The following is a 22,620-nucleotide window of genomic DNA, read 5'->3' as shown; positions in this document are numbered from 1 at the left end:
AAAAACATCGCTTGCCATACTGTGATAGGGATTTAGTCTATTTTTGCACAGGCGGTTTGGAAGCAAAAATTACAAATAACTGGCAAACATCCTGTACGAGTCAACACAAAACCAAACTGTGCATCCTCTTTTATAAAATACATGATCAGATAGGTAGGCCACAGCAATCATATATTTCATACCACATCTGGATGAAAGATCTTTAAATAGACCAGTGATTCTCATTCTAGCTGTTGTAAAACTACAACTCCCACAATGACCTCCTGTAGACTGATAGCTGTATCCTGTACAGGCATGCTGGGAGTTGTAGTTTTGCTACATCTGGAGGTCCACAGGTTGCCATCCGTGAAATTCAAATAGTGGCCAATTACCAACAGATACAAACATGCTTTATGATTTTGATTTATGAACAAAACTTACGGCCTTAAAGGTCAAAGGAACCTGAATTTTTCAGTATACAAATAGGGCCTTTTACGTGACCCTTCACCACTGCGGCCCTTCTCAGTAAGTTCACGACGGAACTGGTCTGGACAACTGTTCCACCATGTCTTACTTTTTTTGACTGTGGAAACATAAACCATTTAAAACAGAACATTAGATAAGTTATGTGTAAAAATACAAATACACATTCAAAGTAACATCAAATGATGACCGTAAACTGAAATAGCTTGAAATACATGCTAAAAAGGGGATAATAAATAGCACGTAGTACAGTAGGGCATAGCTCACTAACAGGCCGCAGCCTACATATCAGTCACAGATGTCCATGTGCTGGCCACTGTAACTACATGGCTCAGGCATGTCCCGGTCTGAGTTAGGTTTGTATACACAGCTAACGCTTTTCTACATCGTTTACCAGGGATTAATATGGTCGTCGCTTACAATGTCACCTCACCAGGCCAAACTCCACAGCAGCAAAAAACAATGTCCTTTGCAAAAAGTCGTCCCAGGTCTGGCTACCAGCAGCGTTTGAAAACTTACATGAACATGAAATGCCTATGAAAATACACACCAGGGCAATGTCGGACAGTACATTGTCGTACTGATGTGGACCAATGGATACTAATGTGTACGACATGGATGAAGGAGGTGAATATTGTGAATAGGCCTTTAACAATATAATAATATGTTTGGAAAGGGGACAGATGTCTCCATATCAATTCTAATAGGCCCACATGGGTAAAAAACTGTAAAGGGCGCACGCTGTGTATACATCACTGTGTCCTGGAGCAAAGGTCAAGACATGCATTAAACAGGTTTGTCTTTACACATTAGAAAACACATAATGAATGACAAACATGCACAGGGAAAAACAGAAGTATGTCCACAAAAAGGACAAGAATATTACCTCATGTGACTAAGGCCTCTTTCACACTTGCGTTGTCCGGATCCAGCGTGTACTCCGCTTGCCGGAATTACATGCCGGATCCGGAAAAATCCCTTCCAAAAAGGGGATGAAAGTGTCTATTTGTATGTAGATAAGGGAATAGACACTTTCATCCCCTTTTTGGAAGGGATATTATGCTTCTTTGAGGGGATTTTCCCCAGGTCTCTATTTTGGAAGAAATTGACTGTCTGATGCTTCGTTTATTTTATAAGAAGGTTATTTTATTATATTTGAAGGGATTTTAGCATCATTTTAAGTTTTTGATTTTTTTTTTACAAAAAACGCATCAAAAACGCATTGAAGGCGCATATGCGTTTTCTGTGCGTTTTATTTGAAAATGATATGATAGTGTTATTGGCAATGTTATTAGGCCATATTTTTATTTTTATTTTTATTAGAATGAGATAAGTTATGTCAGTGTGGTAAACTATGAGGTCCATGGGAGCATTCCATATATAGCTGCGGTCTGTCATTTGACATCTAACTGGACATTGCAGATGTTAAATATTGAATAGATTGTGGGATGATACCACTTTGCCAGTTGCTGTTCTGACACAGATGGTATGATGTTGCGATATTTTATGTTTATAGTATTTATAATATGAAGGTTGCAGGATTTAATATGGAACTTGATCAGGTTCCGATACCATGTTTTCCGGATGCTACAATTAAAGCAGCTCCACCTGAGCTGGCTTCCTGGGAGGATATAAAAGGCTGCTCAGAGCTCACTGTCTCCACCACTGAGGAAGAGGTGTATACCTCGAAACGCGTTTGGGCAAGTCGAGACAGTGAGCCTTTTCTCCCCTAAACACTACGAGTGAACCGTTGAGCAATAGCTTCGGTCGGGGCCATCTACACAGCCAGCTTAACACAGAGCCGGTGAGCGCTACAGGAATACGCTATTACTATCTAAGTTGGTGAGTCACGTGAGACGTCACGTCAGACTCTTACCACGTGGGACGCCGCGTTAACTTCATCCAGCCATTACCTCGAGTCTTCATGTAAGCGGTGCGGACATACAGAGGGTAAGAGACTTCGGCTGTTACTGTGATACTATACAAGAGAACATTCTTGTTCAATACCTGACCATAAATTTGTCAGAATCCGGCTGTTATACATGGGACATTGAGGAAATCTTGTATCTCTTTGTGATACATCTGAAAGATACATCCTGAAACGGCAATCTGCCCTTACCATCTGTGGTGATTGAATATCGGATGCTTGTTGTTCTATGGACTTTTTGAAATAGTACTAATGATTTAGGATCCTTATTCTTATTTTATATAGAATTTATCTGATTTTATTGATCTTATGGTTGATTTTATGTATAGTGAATTGATGTGATATTAAATTTAAATTGTGAACCATTGTCTCCTGTTCCCTTATACGGAGTGCCCCTCATTCTTTTATTACACTATTTTTCCTTCCGTGCGGTCTGGGTGGACCGAGAGGTGTGCACCCTGTCCATTCAGTATTAGGGTGAGCCGCTGATTTTTACATTTTTTGCTTACTGTTTGATCCACCCTTCAGCTGTGCTCCCCTAATACTAGTATGGATATTTGGGAACATATTAATAACAAGTTCAAGAAAATTGATGAATTTGTATTTAGTGATGAAGGAAATGTTGGATTGAAGTACTCTAGATCTAATGGTGATGTGTTCAGAGACCTGGAGAAACTCCTTCAAAGACAATTACGGAATAAGTGGGAGGTGACATCATTGTCCCACTTCCTGCAAAAGGGGATAATCCCGAAAGGCCTAGCCCTAAATAAAACCCCAGCGAGTGATCTTATAAATGAGACCTTTAGGGAAGACTGGGATTCCTTCCTGAAAGCTCAGTCTGTTTGCCTGATTCAGATGATTATTAAGCGTCGGCAAAAAATATCAGGTGAACTAGGGGAACAAATCACTTTAATTAAAAAGGAATTAGAACAGTTTCCCACTGGGGAAGAAACAAAGAGCTGGCATGACAGGATTTGTAAAAATTTGGATACTTTAGAAAAAGAAATTATATATAAAAAAACTAGGAAATTGAGAGGTCAGTATGGGAGTGTCCCCAATGGTAATAACGAATATATCCGGGAAAGGACCATTGACAATGTGGAATCACAGAGACGCACTACTGGCACTAATGATTTAATACAACATGAATCACTGATTGCAGTTACGAATAGATATGAGGCATTATCATCGCCTCATTTTTTAGATGGGACTCCTCCCCATCATCGTTCCAAAAGGAAGCAAACACGGACACCTTCCCCATCAAGGAGACACGGGAATGTACAGAAGGGAGATCACAAACACGATTACAATTTGAGACACAGATACCCGGAACATCTGGGGAACCAGACAAGGACACCAGGGTTGAGATACAATTACAATCAGACACGATATCCTCAACCACACAATCAACAAGAACAAATACATCACAGAGGCCAACAAGCACACAGACACGGCGAACGGCGAAAGACACGAAGAGGGAGACACACAAAAAAGAAGGAATTATCACAACCCACCGAGGAAATATCAAACATAATTAATATTAGTTCGATTACACTCACACAGGCACAGATATGTCTTCTCAATAAAGGTTTGAAGTTTTCTCCAACCAGGGCCTTAGATAAATTTTCCACTTATGTGGGAATTGAAAAGTTTATACGTGGGCTCTGTTTGAAGAAATATTTTCTTAAAAACCCAGTCGCTGGAACAATCCCGGATGTGTCAGATGTTGGAGAATACTCTCATACTGACTGTAAAGTTAAATCCAAAAAATACCCTAGACAGGAAATTAGTGGGGAAATGATTACGTTCAAAACCAGCGTAGAAAAAGAACTAAGAACATTAAAAGGTCGCACTCAGAATCTGAACTTGACAAAAAAGGAACGAGATGCGATCCAAGAATTGCAAAACACTAGGGAGATCACCATTAGACCTGCTGATAAAGGAGGAGCGGTGGTTATTTTAGATACGGAAGCATATAGAAGAGAATGTTTAAGACAGTTAGAAGATGGGACTACCTACCAGAAATTAAAAGGAGATCCGACAGATGAATACTATAAAGAGCTAAAGAATTTGTGTGATAAGGGACTTAAGGCGGGATTCCTTCAGGACTATGAGGCTAGATATATTATGGAAACACAAAAAAGGATCCCCGTTTTCTATTGCCTCCCTAAAATCCATAAAGATTTGAAATGTCCACCAGGGAGACCGATAGTATCGGGAATTGATTCAATTTCGTCAAATCTGTCGCGGTATATTGATCGCTGGCTTCAACCTTTAGTTAAGACCACAGCCTCCTATATCAAAGATACGACGGATATTGTCAAACTACTGGAATCCTTGGAATGTAAGGAGGGATGGCTGCTTGGCACACTTGATGTCAGCTCTCTTTATACCATGATTGAACATAAGATGGGAATTGATGCGTTGCTGAAACAATTTCAGAAGGCGAATACTCTCAAAGATGACCAGTTAATGTTCATATTGGAGGGAGTAAGATATATTCTTTCACACAATTATTTCGCTTTTGAGCAGGACTTTTTTCTTCAGCTTACAGGTACCGCCATGGGTACCAGATTCGCCCCCAGCTATGCCAATCTCTTCCTAGCCCAGTGGGAGTGTGAGACCATCAGGCATAGACTGGGGGGGAATCTGGTCCTGTGGCGTAGGTACATTGATGACGTGCTATTCATTTGGGAAGGCACGAGGGAAACCCTCGATAAATTTTTGACAGAGATGAGAATGATAGGAACTTAGTGTTTACTCCGAAAATTAGCCACAAAGAGATTGAATTTCTGGATATTAAGGTGGAGATAAAAGGAAAGACGATCAAATGTTGTACTTTCGTGAAAGAGGTAGCTAGGAATAGCTATATCCGCTTTTCTAGCTGCCAATTGCCAAAATGGCTACTTAACATACCAGTTAGCCAATTTAGACGATTAAAGCGAAATTGTACTGACCAGAAACAATTTGAGGAAGAAGCCACTATTCTTAGTCAACAGTTCCTGGAGAGGGAGTATCCTAATCAGACAGTTAAAAAAGCTTTAGAAAAAGTCAGGAATATGCATAGACAAGATTTTTTTGTCCCGAAAGTTTCGACCCCTACAGATGAGACTTTGAGGATGATCCTGCCCTATAACTCCCAATACCGACAGGTAGAAAAAATAATTAGAAAGTATTGGAATTTTCTCTTGGATGATAAGATCATAGGTTCATCTCTTACTAGAGACCCGAGGATTACATATACTAAAGCGGTCACATTAGCATCCAAGATAGCACCCACACTGAAAAGGAGTAAAAAAGGCTCCACCGAAGGGCAAAATTGGTTGACAAGGGGTGGTTTCCATAGATGTGGGCGGTGTGGGAACTGCAAGATGACGAATTTTGCCAGGAAAACCACAAGTGTCACGTCGACCTCAAAATTCCTTCAGGTTCGACATTAAGGAATGTCTGACCTGTGATTCGACTGATATAATCTACCTTCTACAATGCAGCTGTCAAAAACAGTATATAGGAAGGACCAAGAGGACTCTGAAAAAGAGAGTGGCAGAACATCTGGCAAATATTAAAAAGGGTTATTTGCTACATTCCCTCTCAAAACACTTTAAAGATGTCCATAACTGTATCCCCTCATCCTTGACATTCATTGCACTAGAACGAGTGAGAAAACCATGGAGAGGTGGCAATCATGTGGCCGCCATGTCCAGACGGAATCACGCCGTATTTTTTAGTTTGAATCCCTTATTCCCAGGGGTTTGTATGCAGAATGGGAACTATTTGGATTCCTCTGAGGGTCGGGGGGGGGGGGGGGAGCTGGGTGGAGATGTAGATTCAGGGTTCTGTTTGTCTCCTCAGCACCCTGTTCCTGCCTCCCTGCCCAGCTCCCCTCCCTTATCTACATACAAATAGACACTTTCATCCCCTTTTTGGAAGGGATATTATGCTTCTTTGAGGGGATTTTCCCCAGGTCTCTATTTTGGAAGAAATTGACTGTCTAATGCTTCGTTTATTTTATAAGAAGGTTATTTTATTATATTTGAAGGGATTTTAGCATCATTTTAAGTTTTTGAATTTTTTTTTACAAAAAACGCATCAAAAACGCATTGAAAGCGCATATGCGTTTTCTGTGCGTTTTATTTGAAAATGATATGATAGTGTTATTGGCAATGTTATTAGGCCAGATTTTTATTTTTATTTTTATTAGAATGAGATAAGTTATGTCAGTGTGGTAAACTATGAGGTCCATGGGAGCATTCCATATATAGCTGCGGTCTGTCATTTGACATCTAACTGGACATTGCAGATGTTAAATATTGAATAGATTGTGGGATGATACCACTTTGCCAGTTGCTGTTCTGACACAGATGGTATGATGTTGCGATATTTTATGTTTATAGTATTTATAATATGAAGGTTGCAGGATTTAATATGGAACTTGATCAGGTTCCGATACCATGTTTTCCGGATGCTACAATTAAAGCAGCTCCACCTGAGCTGGCTTCCTGGGAGGATATAAAAGGCTGCTCAGAGCTCACTGTCTCCACCACTGAGGAAGAGGTGTATACCTCAAAACGCGTTTGGGCAAGTCGAGACAGTGAGCCTTTTCTCCCCTAAACACTACGAGTGAACCGTTGAGCGATAGCTTCGGTCGGGGCCATCTACACAGCCAGCTTAACACAGAGCCGGTGAGCGCTACAGGAATACGCTATTACTATCTAAGTTGGTGAGTCACGTGAGACGTCGCGTCAGACTCTTACCACGTGGGACGCCGCGTTAACTTCATCCAGCCATTACCTCGAGTCTTCATGTAAGCGGTGCGGACATACAGAGGGTAAGAGACTTCGGCTGTTACTGTGATACTATACAAGAGAACATTCTTGTTCAATACCTGACCATAAATTCGTCAGAATCCGGCTGTTATACATGGGACATTGAGGAAATCTTGTATCTCTTTGTGATACATCTGAAAGATACATCCTGAAACGGTAATCTGCCCTTACCATCTGTGGTGATTGAATATCGGATGCTTGTTGTTCTATGGACTTTTTGAAATAGTACTAATGATTTAGGATCCTTATTCTTATTTGATATAGAATTTATCTGATTTTATTGATCTTATGGTTGATTTTATGTATAGTGAATTGATGTGATATAAAATTTAAATTGTGAACCATTGTCTCCTGTTCCCTTATACGGAGTGCCCCTCATTCTTTTATTACATTAGGATAAAACTGATCAGGATTCTTCCGGCATAGAGCCCCGACGACGGAACTCTATGCCGGAAGAAAAGAACGCAGGTGTGAAAGAGCCCTAATTCCAAAATAATTATGGAGAACACAGGGGCGGGACACAACGGCAAGGACACAAAACCACACAGCTTCCATGAACCTAAATCAGCACGACCTCTGCTTTTTGCTCGGTCCCATTCTCCAGGCTTCATCCTTCTTGCAACTTTCTCCCAGGACCAATCTTTTTTGATTTTATTATGATAGACATTGGTCCTTGTCTCCCAGAGCTCTGGGCGTTCCTGGACAAGGGTTATGAGTTTTTCTACATCCCAGCAGGGCATTTTTTAAGCAGCACTTGCCAAACACTTCAGCAGGATAGTATGTCCAAACTGTCTGGACAAAACCAGTTTCTCCTTCCTCTAGAAGTTCACAGGCCTTGGACAGGGGTTTCATAGCAACCATCTGCAAAAAAAAATGCAGATGCGGATGACATACGGATTGCTTCCGTTGGTCATCTGCATTTTTTGAGGACCCATTGACATCAATGGGTCCGCAAACCGTTTATTGCGGACAAGAATAGGACATGCTTTACTTTTTTTTACTACACCGCATTTTTAACGGCTCCATAGAAATGAATGGGTACTGATCCTATGCGCAAAAAAACAAAACAAAAAAAAAAACTGAACGGATGCAGAAACAAACAACGTTCATGTGCATGTAGCCTTAGGGCTCGTTCACACAAACGTGTGCTGCCCGTTACTGTATTGCGGATTCAGTGTGCATTCTGCATCACGGATGCGGACCCATTCACTTCACTTCAAGTGAATGGATCCACGATCCCCATGTGCCCGTGCATTGCGGACTGCAATTTGCGGTCCACAGCACAGGCTTCACGCGGTCGTGTGAACGAGCCCTTAATGTGTGACTAAACACTGAACATTTTAATTTAAAGACTGTTGTTGCCTCTATACTGCGTCCGCTAACCTGCCTATCACAGCGAACCCCCACAATTGGTGAAGGATGCGGGCCTTGCAGTGAGGCTGGCGTAAAGGCCGAAATATTTTAGTTTTTTCAGGCATGGGTGTATGTCTTACATCAAACCAGCAAGATTACAACCCGTGTCCCTCAACAAAATGAAAGCTATCGTGAAAGCCCTCGTGGAAGCTAACCTGCAACAGTGGGAGACCAATAAACAGCAGGAAACAAACCAGCTGCTGTTACAACATGTGATGGCTTTACAAGAGAGAGAAGCTACCCCAGGAGCAATGGGCTGAGGTAGTTCCTGGCATCTGGATCCCAGCAGGTGTATTTTGACTTACCTGATGATCAAGCGGCTGATTGCCCGACAGTAAAGGGTGAAATCCTGGCGAGACTGGGGGTGAATGTATTAGTCCGGGCTTAGCGGGTGCATCAGTGGGAGTTTAACCAGGCTGAGCACACGAGGCCCCAGTATTATACCCCATTACACCTGTTGCTACCAGGAATTTGAAAGGGGGTTCATTTGGGAGGGGGTCAGCCAAACCCCAGCAATCTCCATCCCAGACCCAGAGACTTGTGCCAACCAAGCCCGCCCGGGGTGTACCCCCCGTAGACCCGGCTCCGATAGTAGGCTGGCGGTGTCAGGAACCTGGCCACATAAGGGCCAACTGTCCCCATTGGGGCGAACCCATGGAAACTAACTATGGATACTGCAACTCATTGTATGCCAGAAAGCTGCATACATCAGGTATCCCAGAGACTATAGACAATACCCACCTGTGCCAGGTAGAAGTGGGATACACTCTAGCAGTGGCTTTGTTGGACTCAGGGAGTTTGGTGTCCCTGGTAAGAGCTACCCTAGTGCGGCCCTACGAGTATACTGGCCAAAAAAAATAAAAATCTGGGTCGTGTGCATACATGGAGATTTAAAGGACTATCCCACCGCCCTGGTGTCTCTATCCATGGGAGGCGGCAAGTGGACCCACAAGGTTGCCACCACTTTACCTTATGAACTAATAATAAGGAGAGATTTTCCCGGATTCCTGGCCCTGTGGCCAGCTATTAGAGTTGTTAATGCCCCTGAGTCAGGGGTAACTTCAGCAGAGTGGCCTGGCTTGGGCGGGAGGCCAGAACCCTGGCAACCCGAGGCCAAAGGGTCAGCGGTAGGGGTGACCGCCAATTTGGTGGCAGAGGGGGAGACAACCCCACTGAGTGTGTTGGTAGGAGTTGTTGAGGACTTGCCGCCATGTCCAGAATTGGCAGACCACAATGATCTCATAGGCTCAGTACCGAAGTCCGATAGAGGGCACCAACATATCTTGGTCGTCCTCGACTACGTCACCCGGAGGCGGTGCCACTGCGACATACATCATCCAAACTCATAGCTAAGGAGTTAATGGAGATGTTTTCTTGAGTGGGTTTATGTCATGGAACCATGAACCAGACGTACAACAAGAGATGAGTGGAAATAAGAAGGCTTTATTGAAAATAAAGCTGTAAGGCAAAAGTCCAAACGGGTGGCTAAACCGAAGCAGGGTCTTGCGAAACCAGAGATCAGGAACCAGAAGGGTAGTCAGATGAAGCCAGGATCAGGAACCAACAGGGTAGTCAGACGAAGCCAGGATCAGGAATCAGCAGGGTAGTCAGACGAAGCCAGGATCAGGAACCAGAAGCAGCAGCAGTCTTAGAAGCATGTGAGCACAGGAGGACCAAGCAGGGAACTGAAGCCACAGACCTCCTATATATATGAGCTAGGCATCCAGCTCCTCCCGGTGGGAAGGAGGAGCCGCAGGGTGGGAGGCTACAAGAAACCCAGAAACCAAGATGGCCGCCAGCACATGTCAAACGAAGGAGGTAACAGCAAGGAGGTAAGACCATGACAGTACCTCCCCCTCAAGGGCCCCTCCTCCGCGGAGTAAGGAACGGTTTCTGAGGGAAGCGTGCGTGGAAGGCTCGGAGCAAGGCAGGAGCATGGACATCTGCGGAGGGAACCCAGGAACGCTCCTCTGGACCATAACCACGCCAATGGACCAAAAACTGCACCCGGCCGCGGACCAGGCGTGAGTCCAGGATATTGCTCACCTCATACTCCTCACGATTGCCCACTTGGACCGGACGAGGCCGAGGAATCGAGGAAGTGAAACGATTACACACCAGTGGCTTCAAGAGGGAGACATGAAACACGTTGGAGATCCGCATGCCAGGAGGAAGCGCAAGGGCATAGGCTACTGGGTTTACCCTGCGAAGCACTCGGAAGGGACCAACAAAGCGAGGCGCCAGCTTGGGAGTGGGCACTCGAAGGTTGAGGTTGCGGGTGGACAACCATACGCGGTCTCCGACCTGGTAGGAAGGAGCGGGCGCTCGTCTGCGATCAGCCTGGAGTCTCTGGCGCTGCGCAGAGACCTCAAGGGACCTCTGGATCTGTACCCAAGAAGCACGTAGGACGGAAAGGTGATCCTCCACAGCCGGAATATCCTGGGGAGAGAATACCTCCGGTAACACGGCAGGTTGGAACCCATAATTGGCCATGAAGGGAGACGTCCCAGAGGAAGAGTTCACCGCCGTGTTCCTGGCAAACTCAGCCCAAGGCAGGAGGTCAACCCAATTGTCTTGGTGATCGGAGACATAGCAACGAAGGAATTGCTCCAAGGCCTGATTGGATCGTTCTGCGGCCCCATTGGACTGAGGGTGGTAGGCCGATGAGAAAGAGAGATGAATCCCCAACTGGGAGCAAAAGGCGCGCCAGAACCTGGACACAAACTGACTCCCCCGATCCGACACAATCTCCTTGGGCAAACCGTGCAACCGGAAGACCTCCCTGGCAAAAATCGAGGCCAACTCTTGTGCAGAGGGTAACTTCTTGAGAGGTACACAGTGGCACATTTTGGAAAACCGATCCACTATCATGAGAATGACCGTATGGCCTCGGGATGCAGGGAGGTCCACAATGAAATCCATCCCCAGGTGTGACCATGGACGCTCCCCGGTGGCTATGGGTTGCAAAAGGCCCAACGGAAGGTGCCGAGGGGACTTACTCTGGGCACAAACGGAGCATGCCGCTACATATGCGGCGATGTCGGAACGTAGAGAAGGCCACCAGAACAGACGTGAAACAGCCCAGGACAGCTGATTCTTTCCAGGATGCCCCGCGGCCTTGGAGTTATGGTAGGTTCGCAACAACCGAGTGCGCAACTCCTCAGGCACAAAACACCTGCCGTTGGGTCTCCCAGAGGGAGCACCAGATTGAGCCGCCAAAATCTGCTCACCCAGGGGAGAGGTCAGGCTGGTGCGAATGGCGGCCAGGATCTGATTCGGAGGTATGACCGAAGTCGGAATCGACTCCTCCCCGGACAGCTCGGAGTACTGCCGTGATAAGGCATCCGCTCTGATGTTCTTGGAACCGGGTAGGTAGGAGACCACGTAATTAAAACGTGACAAGAACAGAGCCCATCTGGCCTGACGTGGTGTCAATCTCTTGGCCTCAGAGAGGTAGGTCAGATTCTTGTGGTCCGTCAGGATGAGAACCGGAACCACCGAGTCCTCGAGCAAGTGCCTCCATTCTTTAAGGGCCTGCACGATGGCCAATAACTCCCTGTCACCAATCTGATAGTTGCACTCCGCGGAAGACAGTTTCCGGGAGTAAAACCCACAAGGAAGCAGAGGACCCTCTGGTGTTCTACGCTGAGACAGGAGGGCGCCTACTCCCGTCTCAGACGCGTCCACCTCGAGGACAAACGGCAACCCAGGGTTGGGATGCGACAGAATCGGAGCCGACACAAAGGCGGACTTTAGAGCCTCAAAAGCTCGGATGGCCTCGGGCGGCCAGACCTGGGGATTACTGCCCTTCCTGGTCAGATCCGTGAGAGGCTTGGCTAGCATGGAAAAGTCCCTGATGAACTTCCGATAATAATTGGCGAAGCCCAAAAAGCGCTGCAGGGCACGAAGACCACTGGGCTGGGGCCACTGTAAGACAGCCGAAACCTTCTCAGGATCCATGGAGAACCCCTCAGCGGAAATGATGTAACCTAAGAAGGTTACCTGGGATCGGTGAAATTCGCATTTCTCAAGCTTACCGAACAGCTTGTTCTCTCGTAACCGTTGCAACACTCGTCTGACATCCAGAATGTGGGCCTCCATGGATTCAGAATATACCAAGATGTCATCCAAATAGACCACCACACACTGCTGCAACAGGTCACGGAAAACATCGTTGATGAATTCCTGGAAGACTGCGGGCGCATTGCACAACCCAAAGGGCATAACCAAGGATTCATAATGACCGGTCCTGGTGTTAAACGCGGTCTTCCACTCATCGCCCGCCTTGATCCTTACCAGGTTATATGCCGCCCTCAGGTCGAGTTTGGTAAAGACCGTGGCCCCTTTGAGGCGATCGAACAGCTCGGAAATCAAGGGTATCGGGTAAGCGTTCTTGATCGTGATGCGATTGAGACCCCTGTAATCGATGCAAGGCCTCAACTCACCGCCCTTCTTTTTCACAAAGAAAAATCCAGCCCCTGCCGAGGACGAGGATTTGCGAATGTGTCCGCGTGAAAGCGCCTCCCTCACGTACTCCTCCATGGCCTCATTCTCCGCTACCGACAGTGGATAGACTTTGCCACGAGGAGGAACGGCACCAGATTGTAACTCTACGGCACAATCGTATGGGCGGTGCGGAGGTAGGGCAACCGCACGCACCTTATCAAATACATCCCGGTACTCCTCGTATTCAGGAGGCAACAGAGAGTCCGAGGAGGTACACAGCAACTTGACAGGCCCATGGATGCAACTAGCCCCACACTGCGGTGACCACGAGAGGATCTCAGCCGATTTCCAATCGAAAGTCGGATTATGCTTCTGGAGCCAGGGGTACCCCAAGACCACCGAGTAGTGTGGAGACTAAATAACCTGGAGACAGACCGACTCTCTGTGAACGGCACCAATGGCCATCCCCACTGGAAGGGTCTCATGAGTCACGTGTGGCGGCAGAAGGGGTCTGCCGTCTATCGCCTCAAGAGCCAGTGGGGAACCTCGAGGCTGCAGAGGAATGGAATTGGCGGCAGCGAACACACTATCAATGAACAAACCACCAGCACCAGAGTCCACCAACGCCTGGGTCGTCACCGAGCCCCCGACCCAGGAGAGGACAACAGTAATCAGTGGTTTGTCAACACGGGAAACCGGGGACGAGGAGACTCCACCCAAGATCTGCCCCCGACAGGATCTCAGGTGCGAGCGTTTCCCGGACGGTTCGGGCATGCCAACCGAAAATGCCCACCGAGACCACAGTACATGCATCGGCCCTCGCGTCTCCGGAGTACCCTCTCCCCCTCGGACAGGCGAGCAAACCCCAGCTGCATGGGTTCACCCCCAGACAAGTCATCCCCAGGAGGCGTGGGAGGAGAGGGAGGCACGGGTGGGACAGCAAACGTAGGCGCCAATCTGTTAGAAGGCCTCCGCAGGCTCTCCTGAAAGGAAGGTCTCTCCCTGAGTCTGGTGTCAATCAAAATCAGGAAAGAAATAAGAGACTCGAGCTCCACAGGTAGGTCCTTAGCTGCAACCTCATCCTTCAAGGCATCCGAGAGACCATGAGAGAAAGCAGCGACCAGAGCCTCATTATTCCAGCCCACCTCTGCTGCCAGGGTACGAAACTCAATGGCGTATTCAGCTACGGATCGTGAACCCTGTCTGATGGACATAAGGAGCTTCGCAGCAGAGGCAGCACGAGCCGGCACATCGAATACCTTCCGAAGAGAAGCAACAAAACCGGAAAACTCGGCAACCACCGGATTGTTGTTCTCCCATAAAGGGCTGGCCCAGGCCAAGGCCTTGTCCGAGAGCAGCGAGATCAAGAAGCCCACCTTTGATCTCTCAGTAGGAAAGGCATGTGGCAGCAACTCGAAGTAAATGCCCACCTGTTTAAGGAAACCTCGGCACTGAGTTGGCTCTCCCCCAAAGCGCTGTGGAAGGGGGGCAGAACCGGTCATACCCCGAAACACCGCAGGCGCAGCAACAGGTGTCGGGGTAGACTCTGGCGCAACAACCGGAGCGGCAGTAGGAGCGGGCCCAGGAGCGACAACCGACCCATCGGCAACAGAAGCTAAATGAGCCGTGCGTTCAAGCAGGGTTTGCAACGCCACAGCGAACCGACCCAACAGGTGATCCTGCTGATCAAGTCTGGCAACCAGCGCAGGCAGCGAGGATGGCCCTGTACCGTCAGAATTCATGGCTTGGTCCTAATGTCATGGAACCATGAACCAGACGTACAACAAGAGATGAGTGGAAATAAGAAGGCTTTATTGAAAATAAAGCTGTAAGGCAAAAGTCCAAACGGGTGGCTAAACCGAAGCAGGGTCTTGCGAAACCAGAGATCAGGAACCAGAAGGGTAGTCAGATGAAGCCAGGATCAGGAACCAACAGGGTAGTCAGACGAAGCCAGGATCAGGAATCAGCAGGGTAGTCAGACGAAGCCAGGATCAGGAACCAGAAGCAGCAGCAGTCTTAGAAGCATGTGAGCACAGGAGGACCAAGCAGGGAACTGAAGCCACAGACCTCCTATATATATGAGCTAGGCATCCAGCTCCTCCCGGTGGGAAGGAGGAGCCGCAGGGTGGGAGGCTACAAGAAACCCAGAAACCAAGATGGCCGCCAGCACATGTCAAACGAAGGAGGTAACAGCAAGGAGGTAAGACCATGACAGTTTACCTAAAGAGGTTCTGATTGACCAAGGGACCCCTTTTATGTCCAAGGTCATAAGGTAACTCGGTAGCTCCACATAAAACAGCTACGGACGTCCGTGTATCATCTGCAAACGGATGGCCTGGTAGAGAGATTTAATCAAACATTCAAAAACATGTTAAAAAGAGTGGTGTCTAAGGATGGGAGGGACTGGGACCTTCTTCTGCCCTCTCATGTTCGCAGTACGAGAGGTGCCCCAGGCCTCTACTGGGTTCTCGCCCTTCAAACTGCTATATGGCAGAAACGCTGGCGGTCTGTTGGACATAGCCAAAGAAGCATGGGAACAACAACCCACACCGCACAAAAGTGTTATTGAGTAAGTCACCCACATGCAAGGACGGATGGAGACAGTGTTGCCTCTGGTCAGGGAGCAAATGGAGGCAGCACAGCGAGCCCAGAGTAGGGTCTATAATCGGTAGGCTCGGGTCTGGAACTTTAACCCGGGTGATCGGATTTTGTTTCTGGTACCAACCATAGACAGTAAGTTCCTAGCTAGGTGGCAGGGGCCCTACGAGGTACTCGAGAAAGTGGGAGAGGTAAATTACAAGGTACACCAGCCGGGGGGCAAAAGCCGGAGCAGGTGTACCATGTGAATTTACTAAAACCATGGAAAGATATGGAGTCCTCTACTGAAGACAGCCTGTGGCCAGGTTTTGTAGGAGAAAAGGGTCAGGTTCCTCAGTCTGATGCGAGAGAAGCAGTTGCCACAGTAAAAATTGCTGACAGCCTCTCCTCTAAACAGGCTCAGGAAGCCAAGGAGTTCATTAGTCGAACACAAATGTGTTCTCGGACCTCCCTGGACGCACTGCCATAATCCAGCATGACATTGTCACTGAGCCTCAGGCAAAAGCCGGGTCCAGTCCGATAGTCTTAATACCCTAGCCGGACGGGACGTTACGGTTCTGTAACGATTTTTGCAAACTAAACAAAATCTCAAAGTTCAATGTGTATCCCATGCCCTAGGTAGATGAGCTTCGAGAGGTTAGGACAAGCCCGATATTTTTCAGTTTTGGACCTCACGAAGGGCTACTGGCAGGTGCCCTTACCGGAGGCTGCCGAAGAGAAAACTGCTTTTGTCACCCCTGAAGGGCTGTATCACTATAAAAAGTGTTACCCTTTGGTCTGTATGGTGCCCCCGCCATGTTCAAACAACTCATAGACATCGTCGGCTTACCTGGACGATATAGTCATCCACAGTTCCGACTGGGAAAGTCATCTACCCAAAGTGCAGGCTATAGTGGACCCCCTTAGGAAGGCTGGACTGAATGCGAAATAGGGTTAGAGGAGACTAAATACCTGGGGTACATCATTGGACATGGAGTTATCAAACCCCAAGTGAATAAAATAGAGGCGATTCGGAATTGGCCACGACCTGTCAACACGAGGCAAGTTAAGTCGTTCCTGGGAATGGTAGGCTATTATATGAGGTTCGTTCCCCATTTTGCCACTTTAGCAGCTTCATTGACAGGGCTCTTGATGGGACGGAAGTCCGTGATGGTCCGCTGGAATGACCAATGTGGAAAAAGCCTCTTCCGGCTGAAGTCAGTCGGTGCGGGTCACCAGTTTTGGTGACGCCCGACTTCAAGAGGGAGTTTGTGGTACAGACCAATGCCTCTAAAGTAGGCCTCGGAGCTATACTCTCTCAGGAAATCAATGGGGAGGAACATCCCGTTGTTTTCCTGAGCCGCAAACTCACCCCAGCAGAGACTAGGTAGAGTATAGTGGTGAGAGAGAGTGCGTGCTATCAAATGGGCACTCGAGTCTCTCTGCTATTATCTGTTGGGAAGAAAGTTCCGTCTGGTGACCGACCACTCCCCTCTCAAGTGGATGAGCCAGGCCAAAAAGAGGAATGCTCGGGTCACCAGATGGTTCTTGTCATTACAGAACTTTAAGTTCTCAGTGGAACACAGGGTAGGCCAATTTCAGGGAAATGCGGATGCCCTGTCCCGGGTACACTGTCTGGCAAGTGTTCACCCCCTCAGGGTTGAACAAAGGGGGGAAGTATGTAGAAAGGTGCAAGGGTCAGTCGTTGACGGAAGGTCATCGAGGTTCCTGGCTTTGGTGAAGTAAGAGACGGTGTTTTCAGGTGTCAGCGGCAGTTAATGCTGATTGACACTTTACTATTTTTAGTATGGCTGTATAGCCGATCCGGGACTGCTCTTACTGGGAGTAGACAAAGTGCTGGGTGGGTGACTACTCCCCACGTTCCAGGCCGGGTCTTGGGCTTTAAAACTGAGGCAGCACTGTCAGGTGGTGTGGATTACTCCTCTCTGACAGTGGAGCTCTGGCAGTCTCTGTGTTGAGACCTGGGAGTTTGGGCCTGGATTAAGGCCTGCTGCCTTGTTGGTGTGAAAGCAGGTGGATTCTGCTTTGTCCAAGGACGACTTCTTTGCTGCATGGTGTGAACAAACACCAGAATCACAAGGCGACTTTTCCTTGAAACTGACCTTTTGTTTTGTCACTTACTTAATGTGTGAATAAAACACTTAACTGTTAAATTTAAAGACTTTGTTGTTGCCTCTATACTGCACCCGCTAACCTGCCTATCAAAGCAAACCCCCACATTATTGAAGTACATGTAATGTCGTTTTAAAGATTGGTGACGCCTTTGTATGGAAGAAAACTGCTATGACTTGGAGTTCAATATCGCCATCTAGTGGACATTTTATACTATCCCTGCTGCATACTCATGAGATCGCAACCACGTTGTGGGGAATGTATTATGACTGGGTTATATAACACAGATTTTATTAGCAAACCTTGCTGGTATATGAGGCGTCCGAATTACAAAAATGTAGTAATCCTGATGGAACCACACCTATCTTACATTCGTGGTATATAGGATATATATACACATTATGCCACCAATGTGTGAGATGGACAAAACCCTTTAATTCTTGAGCACAACCTTGATAGTAAAAACTATTGTCCGATGCAAGAAAAATAATGAGCACTATACAAAGCCTACCTTTTTGGTAAATAAGTATAGTTCCAAACTTGCTTATCTGAAGAAGGGATCCATCCATTAGAAGACACCTAGCACTTTACCAATTAAAATCTCTACATTTTATTATAAACATCTTCACAAAAGCATGTTCCCAGCAATACATCAAGATTTATGTGACTGCATTTGAAACGTGTAATATTTCTGGGAACAGGAGTTTATAAAGATGTGTGAGATGGGACCATTCAGACACTCTTTTCCCAGGGTTTATTGGGAATACACAGCAAAACCCTACAGGCTTGCTTCAGCAAACAAAATAACAGTTCATGGAAATAAAAAATGCAGCGATATAGGCTTCTCACCAGCTTGTAGGTTTTTACCTAGAGATTCCACTTTGCATAGTGGTCTTGTCCATGGGTCTCTTTTTCAGACCAGCAGACACACACTGCTCTCTGGCAGCGGGCCTTCTAATTAGTTTTCTACCTGTTAGAGGTAGGAACACCTGGGATGGAGTATGGGAGAGACCTTCCCACCCAAGCTCTTCAGTCACTCCTAAATCCCAGACACAAACTCCAGCTACCACACACACTGAAGTTCTAGCATCACTGGTCACAACCTACCTCTGGGACTTATATCACTGAGAGTAGCAGCCTCAGTCATACATACCTGCCATCTATAACCTCACCCACTGAATGCTTACAGATGTTATACAATTTGGAGGTTTATATTGGCGGAGTGCTGGATTTTTACCTTTATTATGTGCAAGCTATCCCTGTCATTTTAAAGGGGGTCTCCGCTTTCATAAAGACATTTTCTAATCTGCCACTGTACCCCAAACACTGTTGGAGTCATTTACCAAACTGATATAAAATTGAACTGGCATAGTTGCCTATAGCAACCAATCAGATTCCACCTTTCATTTTCCAAAGGAGCTGTCAAAAATGAAGATGGAATTCGATGGGTTGCTATGGGCAACAAAGATAGCTCTACTTTAGACCAGTTTGATAAATTACCCCAAGTATATTTTTGCCCACATAACTGTTTTTCATGTTAGCACTTTCCTTCCCCTTTTATCATCATCACTGCATGGAGGCAAATGACACCACTCCCCTTCAACCATGTGTGATTTAGATAAATAAAAACCATGACACAATTTCTTAGTGGAATAGAAATGGCCGAAGTGCTTTATTAAGGGTAACCAAAATTAAAACCAATAAATAATTTAATTAATTAATTAATAATTAAAACCATAAACCATAACAATAAATACCACTTTCAAACCATCCATATAGACCAAGATCCACTCAGCATCAGCTGAGCGATACAGCCCCTCTAATAAAGCACAGCGACAGATAGCACAAGATTAAAGTAAGGGGGGGGGGGGAGGGCGGGCGCTGTCCAGATCCGCGACGACTGCCCTGAGGTAGCGGCGAACCTGACAATATAAAGGGGATAAGTTTCCCGCCATGTAGCCAGGAACAAATCAGATAGCTGGAAATCTCTCCCAGCAACAGGGCAGCAACCAATCAGCAGATCCGCTCCAGTTGCCATCCAGAATCTTTAACTTAAACAGCACCAGCTCCAACTGGATTCAGCATCCTGAGGTAAAATTTGACCTGAAAAATAAAGCGGGAAGGGAAAGAAAAGGGGGGACAAAGGGGGGTAGAGAACACTGATTGCCTAATAAACTTGTCACCAAATATGGGGTCATTGCCCCCATGTGTCCCCCAAGCTATACGCTCTGGTGGGCCCTTACATGGAGGCAAATGACACCACTCCCCTTCAACCATGTGTGATTTAGATAAATAAAAACCATGACACAATTTCTTAGTGGAATAGAAATGGCCGAAGTGCTTTATTAAGGGTAACCAAAATTAAAACCAATAAATAATTTAATAAATTAATTAATAATTAAAACCATAAACCATAACAATAAATACCACTTTCAAACCATCCATATAGACCAAGATCCACTCAGCATCAGCTGAGCGATATAGCCCCACAAGCCACGCCTAGCATAGGCGAGGCCCCCCAAAGCACCTCAGCCATTTCTCAATAATATTTTGAAGACCCAAATTGAATACATCAATTCCCACATCCGAAAGGTGAACATTGTCTGATCTGTAGAGCCCAGGAACAAGGCCCTCCAGGTCTATATGTCTATAACTAAACCCGCCCACTAGAGGAAGAAATTTCTCTAATGCCCTGTTGACCCGTCTGCGGATTTTCTCCAGAAAATTACCTTCTTTACCTGACCAAATTAAACGAGGGACAATCTCAGAGAAAACTAAAGTCGTCAAAGGAAGCATACATTGCAACAAAGCCAAATCCCTCTTCATAACCCATAATAATTCACAGGTTTTCAATCTCCCAATGTCATTCCCACCAAGGTGAAGCACAAGAAGATTGGGAACCGGCCATTTTAATAATAATTTACGGACTTCTGACAATATACTCTTCCAACCCAACCCTCTAACACCCCACCAAAAAACATGCAGGTCAGCAGAATCAAAGGTTAAGTTCTCAGAATATATTCTCTTCTCTGCTCTCTTCTGAGCCCAAAAAATAAAGGAGTGGCCCACAATCCAGACCACAATCTGACTACCTGTAAAGATAGAAAAATATTCAGACTGATAAAATTAAATCTGGCCTAACATATAACTTAACCCGATGAGAGTCCCACCGCCCAATTCTTCTAATAATTGACTCATCTAACCCAATCCGCGCCGCCTCTGTAGCCGCGCCAATCCTGAAAGAATGGGAAGATATCTTACAAGAACCGAGATTCAACTTAACCAAACATTTCTTTAACCCCTTAAGGACACAGGGCGTACAGGTACGCCCTTGTGCCCTGGTACTTAAGGACACAGGGCGTACATGTACGCCCTGTGCATTTTCGATCACTGCCGTGCGGCTGGCAGTGATCGGAACCCGGTGCCTGCTCAAATCATTGAGCAGGCACCTAGGCTAAATGCGCGGGGGGGTCCCGTGACCCCCCCATGTCGGCGATCGCGGCAAACCGCAGGTCAATTCAGACCTGCGGTTTGCTGCGATTTCTGCAGTTTCTGATCCCCGCGGTCCCTGACCGCGGGGATCAGAAACTTTAGGATTAAAAATTGTTTCCAGTATCCCTCCCCCTGCACCCCTGAGTTATTCGAGCACGATGGGAGGTGCAGGGGGAGGGTTGCGGGGGCGGTGCGGGAGGCGGGCGGTGCGGTAGGCGGGATCGCGATCCCCCGCCCGCCTCCCATTGCGTAATCGTTGGCGTCTAGTGGGTATACCAGGGTGCCAGCACATTGCTGGCACCCTGGTATAAACGGCTGACATCGGTGATGCGATGTCAGCCGTTTAACCCTTTCCATACAGCGGTCCGTACGGACCGCTGTATGGAAAAGGTTAACAGTAAGAGGGAGCTCCCTCCCTCTCCCATCGGGGGGCTGCTGTGCCTTTGCAGTCCCCAGAATGGAGAGGGAGAGAGCTCCCAGGCAGCCCCCCCAAGCCCCGTCCTTACCCTTCCCCGTCTGCGCAGTTCTGGCCACTACTGAGCAGACGGGGAAGGTTCCCATGGCAACAGGACGCCTTCTCAGGCGTCCTGCTGTCCATGGTGCTGAACAGATCTGTGCTGAAAGGCATAGATCTGTTCAGACAAAGTGTAAAATACAGTATAGTACTATATATTGTACTGTACTGTATTATGTAGACATCAGACCCACTGGATCTTCAAGAACCAAGTGGGTCTGGGTCAAAAAAAAAAGTGAAAAAAGTGAAAAATAAAGTAAAAATCAAAAAACACATTTATCACTGATTAAAAATCAAAAAAATAAAATTCCCTACACATGTTTGGTATCGCCGCGTCCGTAACGACCTGATCTATAAAACGGTAATGTTACTTTACCCGAACGGTGAACGCCATAAAAATAAAAAAATAAAAACTATGATGAAATTGGAATTTTGCCCACCTTACTTCCCAAAAAAGGTAATAAAAGTGATCAAAAAAGTCGCATCTATGCCAAAATTGTAACAATCAAACCGTTATCTCATCCCGCAAAAATCATACCCTACCCAAGATAATCGCCCAAAAACTGAAAAAGTTATGGCTCTTACACTATGGAAACACTAAAACATGATTTCTTTTGTTTCAAAAATGAAATAATTGTGTAAAACTTACATAAATAAAAAAAAAGTATACATATTAGGTATCGCCGCGTCCGTATTCACCGGCTCTATAAAAATATCACATGACCTAACCCCTCAGATGACCACCGTAAAAAAATAAAAATAAAAACGGTGTAAAAAAAGCCATTTTTTGTCATCTTCCGTCACAAAAAGTGTAATAGCAAGCAATCAAA

This window comes from Bufo gargarizans, chromosome 1 (genome assembly GCF_014858855.1).
Source record: "Bufo gargarizans isolate SCDJY-AF-19 chromosome 1, ASM1485885v1, whole genome shotgun sequence".
NCBI classification, from domain to species: domain Eukaryota; kingdom Metazoa; phylum Chordata; class Amphibia; order Anura; family Bufonidae; genus Bufo; species Bufo gargarizans.
The sequence above is the reverse complement of the archived record's forward strand: the minus strand, read 5'-3'. Positions refer to the sequence as shown.